Here is a 10,653-nt window from a genome sequence, read left to right on the forward strand (position 1 = left end):
ATCAGTTGTCTCTTCTACTGTTTGTTTTCTTGATCTACAGGCCTAGTGTCAAGAGGTTTAGTGCATAGTTCCAGTATCCTGTAAACAACCAAATCTGTACAAACAGAACTTTCCCCAACTTTTTTATTTGTAATTTGGTGACAGAAGAAAAAAAAAAACATATGTGATTAAAGTCTACCTTTTATTGAAGGTCAATAGTGTAAGTGAAAATAAATTCATAGCTGAGCTGGAGGTTTATATAAAATGAGATTATTGGATTTCAACAATGATAGTCTAGTTTATACATGCCAATCTACAGGCTCTGTGGTAAATTTCTGTCTCCAATATTCTTTATCAATGACAGTATGACCCTCTCATCCAGGCTATATAGGTATACAATTTTAGGATAGGAATACTTGAAAAATATATAGATACTAGTTTTTATTTAGGAATGAATTAAAAATATATTAAAAATTAATGTGTGGATTTAAGACAAAATGCTAAGCAATAACAGTGTATGCTTATATTGAATACAAGTGAAAATAGTATTCTTGAGTTGAGACAGGGGAAATAAAGACTTTGTGGAGCAAATCATATTTGGTATGAAATTGTTCTGTCAGGCTAGTCTTGTATGTTATTGTCATTTATTTTTAATAACTATGGAGAAAACAATGAAATAACTACAGAAATCATAATCTGTGGGGAATGTGCTATGAAAGCAGAATTTTAGCAATTCACTTCTCTGAGGTTCAACTGTTAATTTCACACAATTAGATGTGTAATAAAGTCCCTTTCTCACATACATTTGGTCTCTAGTTCCAGTAAGACACTGTTCCTTTTGTTTAGCTTTACAAAATTCTGGTGCCACAAGAGAGTGATTGGTGGGAATCCAGCCATAGGTCACAAATTGTTTCTACTTTCAGTGTGTAAGAGCACACTTCTTAAAACCTAAGGGAAGAAACATGTTATATATTGGCACAGTCATATTAGTCTTCTTCCCTATTCTGATGATTTATCCTTGTTTATGCTTTTTCTAAGAACATTCTCCTACAAAATCAATCATCTTGGTTCAAATCAAGGTTTTGACCTTGGTTCGTCTCTCCACCACTACACTGGGACAACTGTGGTGACATTCTGAATAGTGATGGATGTAGAAAAACTGGAAAGTCTTACTAGGTAAATAAGATAGTATGAGTGGTCATTTTGGTTTCATTTTACAGATGAACATATGAGATGTATATAAGAATTGCAAAACTATGGTGACAGTCACCTTCTGCTAAGTAGAGGTTTTGATTTGTAAATCATGTGGGAATTTTAATTTTTAACAGAAATTGCCAAGACCTGTATTAGAACTGTAAGAACAATTATTTCTTCATTACCAATGACACGGTCTGGTATTCTTCAATTCTACAATTAATGAATGATCACCACTGGTCTTCAAGGGAGTCACATCACACAAAAAAATCATGTGGTTTAGTAGGTAATACTAGGTGGAGGTATGGTATGTTGTTTATTTGGTTTTTAGAGTAGACAGCCAATAAGATACAGAAGACTTCTAATGAAAATCATGATATATGAGGTTATATCTCACACATGAATTCAGAAAATGTTACCTATGAGAATGCTAAGAAGGATGGATGAAGTTTGATGCTATGTTGACTTAGGTAAATGTAGTGTATATTTTAATTATGAGCTCAATTATTAAAAAGATTATTGTTCATATGTGCATAAATATGAAAAATGCAAAAATAATTTGCAAATAATATCAAATCAAGTATTTTAAGACTTAAGATTTGTTAACTTCAGGTATATGTGTTCAATTCATTTTTACTGGTTTCAAAAGTTTTTAGACAGAAACACTGTCAATATCTGAAAAGATGTTTTTAATGAGTCAAAAAGTAGGTGACATGTAGCAATAAAGACACTTGGTAATTTTGCTTTTGCCAAGAAAACTTGATTATATACTTTGCCCTTTAATTGACTTTCAGTAACCATTCACTGTTCAATTCAAACACATTTCCCATCAAAAAAAAAAAATCAACCATGACAGGAGAACACCTCCCTCATAAGAACACACTAATGTCTCTTTCTTTAGAAATGTCACAGATGAAAGTCAGAAGCTCAGATAATGAATGAAAAGTTGGCTCAGCAACATAGTTATTATTGTAAAATTAGCAGAAAATCAGGTAGTTTAAAAAAATGGCAGGCATATTGAAGATTAAGCCAACTTTCTTTTATCATCATCACAAGCCATTATTAGTACTAGAAAATATATATGTACAAATCAAGTTCCTACTGAAGCAACAGGGACAAAAAATCACGTTCATTACTTTTATGTATACTTAGATGAAACATATATCAAGTATTTACTACAGTGCCTGACACAGAGCCTTTAGCACTTTATGCTTTAAAATTGATTAGTAGATGACTCGATGAATAAAATATATTATCGTTTGAAAGATCTTGGGGAACATAAACTGAAATGGACTCCAACCAACTTTGATAGAGAATACAGTTATTGAGAATATAATTGAGACATCACAGAAAGCAAGGAATGCAGAAAAACAAAATGTATGGACAAAAGGCTCAGAAGTAGGAATCTATTAAAAATGATGAATTCATGAAATTCTTAGGCAAATGGATGGAACTTGAAAATATCATTCTGAGTGAGGTAACCAAGTCACTAAAGAACACACATGGTATGCACTTACTGATAAGTGGATATAAGCCCAAAAGCTCTGTATACCTAGGATACAATTCAAAGACCACATGAAGCTCAAGAAGAAGGAAGACCAAAGTGTGGGTGCTTCAGTCCTTCTTAGAAGGGGGAAGAAAATACTCAAGGGAGAAAATATGGAGACAAAGTGTGGAGCAAAGACAGAAGGAAAGGCCATCTAGAAACAGTCCCACGTGGGGATTCCTCCCATATTCAGACAACAAACCCAGACGCGATTGTGGATGCCATGAAGTACTTGCTGACAGGAGCCTGTTATACCTGTCTCCTGAGAGGCTCTGTCAGAGCCTAACAAATACAGAGGCAGATACTCACAGCCAACCACTGGACTGAGCACAGAGTCCCCAATGGAAGAGTTAGAGACAAGACAGAAGGCACTAAATGTATATGCAACCACATAGGAAGAACAAACATATCAACCAACCAGAACCCCCAAGAACTTGCAGGGACTAAACCATCAACCAAAGAGTACACATGGAGGGAAGCATGGCTCTAGCCGTATATGTAGCAGAGGATGATGGCCTTGTTAGACATCAATGGGTGGAGAGACCCTTGGTCCTGTGAAGGCTGCATGCCCCAGTTTAGGGGAATGCAAGGGTGGGGAGGTGAGAGTGGATGCATGGCCTAAGGAGCACCCTCATAGAAGGAGGAAGAGGGAGGATGAGATGGGGGTTTCCGGAGGGAAAACCAGGAAAGGAGATAATATTTGAAATGTAAATAAAGAAAATATCCAATAAAAAGAAAAAAAGTAAGTATGAATCAACTTGCAGGTGCTTCATGGAAATGAGCAGTCTTCTGAGGGATATTGCTGTGATGTCACTCATGCAGAAGTGATGCCTCTGTCTCATGTACCAATGTTAGCTCTAATTACGGCAGTCTGTGTATATTCAGTCCATTCTGAAACCCATATCGAAATTTGCAACTACTTGTGATGGGTAAAAGAGCCATTAATTAACTGTAAACTCTACATGATATAAAGAACAACATTCAAGGGATGGATCAGTGTGTGACAGCATTTACCATGAAAGTAGAAGGACCTGATCCAAAGTCCCCAGCATACACAGGCACAGGCACACATACGTGTGCGCGCGCACACACACACACACACACAGACAGACACACATACACACACACACACACACACACACACACACACACACACACACACAGAGGCTGCCAAGCCATATGGGTCAGCCTTGGCAAATGAAGAAAGTGGATCTTAGCAGCTCTTTAACTAGCCAGTCTACCCAAAATGACAAGCTTAAGGCAATAAAGCACACATTGCTAAAACAAGTCACCCAGCATCTTCCTTTGGCCTCCCCATGTGTGTGCACTGTCATGTTCATCCATACACTCTATGGTTTACACACATATATACCACCCATACACATAGCATACAACATCCTTGCCATCACATTATTTATATTTGCCATCACATTTAATACAAATGTTTAGTTATTTCTTAGGCACATTTGTTTTTCTCAGACAAATGTGAAACAAAAAATTATTAATTATTACACACTGAAAAAAATACCCTAGGTCTCCATGCAAGGGCAAAGCAAGATAATTTCCATATTCCCTAAAACATTCTACTTTATCCATTATTTTGGAAATTTTTAATATATAATTCATTCAAGGGAGGGGATTTTAATTAATTATGTATTTATTTACATCCCAAATGTTGCCTCCCTCCCAGCCACCCCTCCCAGAATTCTTCCTCCCTCTCCTCTCCCCTTTACCTCTGAGAGAATGGTCCCCCATGTTGTCCTCCCACTCTGGGGCATCAAGTCCCTACAGGATTAGATTCATCCTCTTCCAAGGCCAGACAAAGCAGTCCTCTGCTGAATATGTGGCGGAAGCCACAGACCAGCCTGTGTATGCTCTTGGGTTGATGACTTAGTCTCTGGGAGCTCCCAGGGGTTCAGATCAGTTGACACTTTTCATGTTCCTTCAGGATTGCCATCCACTTTAGCTCCTTCAATCCTTTCTCTAACTCTTCCATGGTGTTTTACAACATCACAGTCCAATGTTTGGCTGTATCTGCATCTGTCCCAGTCAGCTGCTTGTAGAGATTCTCAGAAGACAGCCATGGAAGGTTCATGTCTGCAGACACAATATAGCATCACTAATAGTAGCAGAGATTGTTGTCCACCCATGGGATAGATTTCAAGTTGGAATGGTCACTGGTGGTCCATTTGAGAAGGAGTTTCTAATTTGTTGTATTAGTTCTACTTCTTACAGCCAAGAAATCTCTATATAGGATTAATATTACTTTTGTGACTCATATGTGCCATTGTATTTGATCATGTGACTCAAAAGAAGAATACTATTGAAAAAGAAATCTTCAAGTGACTCCGTACATATAGACTGATGCTGTGACTAGCATAAGCTATTCAGTGAGTGGGTGAGTTAGATACAAAATGTGTCCTCTGTGCAATTGACTCCTTGTCCATGTTCCTGGTTCCCATTCAACTCTGACGAATTGTGACTTAGCTATTCTCATGCTGTTTGAACCGTCCAACAACCACATGCATAAGTGAATTAAATTTCCTCATTCATACAGGAAAAATATCCACAAAAATGCTGTTAGTTGTAATCTAGTTTTAGACTAGAATACATATGGAACTGAAATAATAATTTAATCACATATTTGAAATAGGTCAACTCATCAGTTTTATCTTTATTTGTATGGCATCAACAACAAAAGTTAATAGCTACATGAGGTTACTATTTTTAATTACATTGACAATCGTTTTAAAAATATAAATAATTTAAATAGGAATAAAATTTTCTATAGAATATTTTAAAATAATTAAGTAATATATCTCAAGTGTTTTGATAGCTTATAATTAAAGTCTAGAATATGTAATATTTCAAAGTAGAATATCTATCAAAATCTCTATAGGAATTGAATATACTTCTACATAAACTTTTGATAGTGTCTGTGTAGTTATATATAACATTATGCAAATTGATCCTAAATATGTTTGGCAAACAAACATAGCAGCTGAAATTAGAGAATTCATACTCTAAAGTGGTAAGATTCTATATAAATGTACAGAAGTGTTTGGCTACCAGACATAATAATAGTACATAAAAGGTCCTTGTTTCATCTAGACCTTTTTGTACTGCAAAGGCAGCAATCAATAACAACAGCTAATGACAGCCCATGACATTTTTTCACAGCACTGACAAAAATATGTCCTAGGCATACATTAGAAGTACATATGCATCTGTGTGGAGATCTATGAAGAAAAACATTACAATGTGAGAATAGCAAGACATTTCTTGAAACTTAAAATGTCTTTCATACATATGACTAGATTATTACATTTTAAACTATGAAATTACTTCTAAAGTAATTTTTAACACATGAAGTATATGCTAAGGAGAGGTTTGATATATTTTTCACATAACTAGTCAATAAATGTTCATTTAAGGTTTCAATTAGCTATTCTTTAACTAGTAAAAAAAATAGTCATTGAAAAAGCTAAAATCAAATATCTCATGGTTCAGAAATATATGAACAACATAAAAAAAAAACCTCTCTTTAGTAATAATGTCATCATGTAAACATTCAGGGATCAACATGAGGATGCGATGGCATTCTGATCATTATCTGGTGAATGCCCTCACTATAGAAATATATGAGTTGAGTCTCAGTCTCTCAGTCTCTCTGTCTCTCTGTCTCTCTGTCTCTCTGTCTCTCTGTCTCTCTGTCTCTGTCTCTCTGTCTCTGTCTCTGTCCCTCACTCTCTCTCTCTCTCTTTCTCGCACACACACACAGACACACACATACATACGTACACACACATACACACAGACACACACATACATACACACAAACACACATGCACACACACATGCATAAACTTTGTTAAACAAACCAAAGCAAGAACCTTTTTGACATACACATTACACTACTGTGTCATGGAAAATACTCAGCCATTTTAAAAGTCCATATCGTCCTTGAAAATATTATAGAAGCAATGGACTCTACTGGGAAATGGGCATGTGAAAAACGATTTTTCCATAAAAACTATGGATTTGTAGAGCTGGTTGTCAATGCCAGAGTGCTGAGAACCCAGGTCAAAAGCCTTTGTAACCTTGGAGTGAAATCCCCTTTCCTGTGTAAGAATTACTATTAGTTTCTATGGACAGCAGCCTGGTCTTCACTCAGGATGACTGATCCCCAGAGGACATTTGGGAAATCTTAGGATATTTTGGGCTGTTAGCAGTGGAGCGCTGTCTGCAGTAATAGAGGCCCACCAGGCTGTTATTCATCCTGAAGTGCATAAGACAAAAGGATCTGGATCAGTAAATCAGAGTAAAGAGGCTGAGGTAGTCATGATACAACAATGAAGGAAATAGAAAAGCATATCTTTAACAATTTTTCATAAATCAGGGAAGGACACACTAAAATTTGAAAAGGGGATTAAAATACCTGCCCTTGCAGGTACTGCTAAGAGATGGTATCCAGCCAAGCATCCTAGTACAAGTCTTTAATCCTGGCACTCGGGAGGCAGAGACAGACATATCTTTGTGAGATCAAGGCTAGCCTCTTCTACATATTGAATTAGTGATATATAGAAAGATCTTGTAAAACAATAACAAAATAAAACCCCAAAACAACATCAAAAGAACAAAACAAAAACAAAAATGGGGGGGAGGTATGTAGTCTAGCATCATTTCTTCAGAACTAACCTCTACTTCTTCATTTACTCTCCCAAAGCTTTTTGTAATTTAGCATAAAGCCAAATTTCCCACTTCATAATGGTTACTGAAGATAGAAAAAAAAATGTATTCACTCCAGTTCATAGTGGGAGTCATTCATTTCTGCATAGCTTTTTGTGGAAGTTACATCCCACGGTAATATAACTTTTCTAGGAAGTTCCATGCGAGTCACTAACATTCTCCTATTCCACTTTTTGTATTTCCAAAGCTGGTCCTCACTGTATTAAGAAAGGCCAGTGGAAACATGAGTCAGGAACCAGAGTCAGTTGCTAAATACTTGTCCTAACTCTTAGTCAGGTAGCTGCCAGTTCCTCTCTGTTTTAGTCTCTTCAAAAGCATAGAATTTAAAACTGAGCAATAGTCTATGTGTGAAATGTGTCCTAGGACGATATACTCTCATGGACTGACTTTCAGACTGCAATGAACTCTGAGTAGATGCCATTATGGGAAGAAAAAACTGTAGTTTAGGAAGCTCTGCATCAATCAGGCTGTGACTTGATGTATCTATGTATATCAAGTATGTGTATGTCTTCATGTGAAAGCTGGGTTATTATTGACATAACACATGCTTGATGGATTTACCTTTCCAAAGGGCAGCTACAGCAGTGACTTCTTTTTAGTGAACAAAGAAATCAAAATTAGGAATAAGTTTAACACGCTAAATGGAATTACTATAAAATTAAAAGCACTATTTATTACAAGACAATTATTTTGGTGGTACGGAGTTGTATTTCTCTCCTTGAAAATTTTCCATTAATCTAGCTGAATATCTTCCTTTTATATTACGTATGTGTCATAAAGTGATCATTTGGATTACTTTACCTTTTGACAATGAGTATAGGTCATTTTGTTTAGTCTTAGGTGATATGACTGTACTTATAAGCACATACCTTATCGATCATCCTTCCACTAGGAACATCTGACAACTTTCCAGTCTCAGTCCTTGCCTGACTGACACCTCATGCTGTCATTAATCACGAGATTAATATTTTTTGTTGTGCTCTGTTTTAATTAGTTTACAATATACTTCATTCTCCCGATTTTATTTGTTTCAAAATTAGCAGGCCACAGTCCATTGCAGTGTTTATGCAACAGTAGGTTTGAAACCACTTGTTCTAGACCTCGTGAAGAAGTTTGTATTTAAATTATTTAAATGATTTCAGATTGGGTACAAGAGTTGGCTTTTGTAAAACAAAAACAAAAACAAAAAGTCCTCAGTGATAAACATAGTGAGATTTGAGGAAACTAATCAATGGTTGGTTTTAAAACAAATACAATGTCATTTCATTTCATTGCCAGAATATATGGTGCAGATATATTTTGAATATTGTCTTTATTTATTTATTTATTTATTTGGGGATTTATTTCATTTACATTTCCAATGCTATCCCAAAAGTCCCCCACACGCTCCCCCACCTACTCCCACTTCGTGGCCCTGTCGTTCCCCTTTCCTAATTCTATTTTTAAGACCAGAGGGAAATCTTACAAAAAAATTTCAAATTAAGTACAGTAAAATCATAATATTTACAATAATATTTGAAACAAAGGAGTCACTCTTTTAAATTGTTTCAGATAATGTGCATAACATGTACTGCTTTCCACTCAATCTAAAATACATCAGACTGAGGTATTATTGCTTTCCTTTGCATTTTATTTGAGAAAAACGGAGAAAGACTGAAAATTTTGTTCAAAATTATACAAGTTGTAATGCAGAAAGCCATGATTTGAAGCATATAAGACATATCTGCCTGTGTACTATTCTTTCTCAGGAAGGATAAGAAACACTCCTCTAAAACACTTAAATTATTTTCAACTACATAGTGACAAGAATCGTCATCTTCTTCTGAGTTATGACAAAACTTAATGGAGAGAATTGAAAAAGCAAACTAGGCTAAGTTTTCAAAAGGATTCCCTTCTTCCAAGGCCTCCCATATGTTCATCCGCACTGATTATCAGATTCATGGTTTATTTTGCGCTGATTGTGACTGTAGGCTGTAGACTGTTTGGATATGATTGTAGAGAAATTTTAATCCTCTATCATGGCTGTTCAGGCAAGAGATCACATCCAAAAATATGATCTGGCTGGATTGCCGACAAGCCCTGCATTTCAGCATGTTCTGGCTGAAATACAGAGATGCCTTTAGTATCAAGTTTAATCTTGAACAGTAAAATTGTATAAGAAAATGGCCATATTTGAAAATGACATTTCATTGAGAAGCAGACAAAGTGATGAATCAGAGAAAGACTTGGAAGAATGAGTCAGAGACAGGATAAACCCAACCTACCCGAGAACAGCAATGAAAGAGAGGCTGCTTAAGAGCAACAGCAGAGAAGAAAGATGGTGTTTGTGTATGACTGTTCTAATGGGATGGTTTTACAAAGACAGGTTAGAGAAAGATCAAGCTAGACAGAAGTGGAGACAAAACTAGCCGCAAAATGAGAAGGAGGAAGAAGATTAGAGCATATTGACAAAGTTGGTATGAAGCCAGGCAGAGCTTAATGAAAATGGTTTGGAAGGCTAGAAGCTTTCAGACCTATGCTTAAGTATACTTAGAACAGAGTATAAATGGTCTATGCTCACCCAAATCATGGATTCACTTAGTCTGCACAGGAGTTTCATATCAACACTTCATCTGACAAACAAAAGTGACTTATACATATGATCATATGTATGTACACATATATTTATTAAGAATAGCCTGAAAAATCTCTGAAGTGGTACCCATACATATGTTTTCAGGACTGACTTTCTGTCACTTGGCAACAAACTGATGAATTCTTTCCTGGGACAGGCCATCTCTCTTACTCTCAGCTTTCCTTAGGTCTCATCCTTGTTCAGTTTATATTTAGGTAGTCATGTTCGTGAGACTTTAATGTTATAGTTTCTGACATAAATAATGAGCTCATCCTCACAGAAACCCCCCTGCTTTTTTGGCTCTGACAATCACCCCTCTTAAACACTGTTCCCTAAGCCATAGGTATAAGAGTGTTTTGTGGATGCATGCATTACATTCATTTTGTCCCTCTTCTATAATGATTCCTGAGACTAGCAGAGACACTACTGTATACATGTTCTTTTTAGGACTGAGTATTTGTAGTCTTTTACTCTTTGCACTGGGATTGAACATCATCAACTATGTTAATCACCAGCTATTCAAAATTGATGTTCAGATGTGTTAAGAGATACATTGAGAGGTGGTTATAAT

Source organism: Mus caroli, unplaced genomic scaffold (genome assembly GCF_978045245.1).
Source record: "Mus caroli unplaced genomic scaffold, Mus_caroli_1 scaffold_17, whole genome shotgun sequence".
Lineage (NCBI taxonomy): Eukaryota > Metazoa > Chordata > Mammalia > Rodentia > Muridae > Mus > Mus caroli.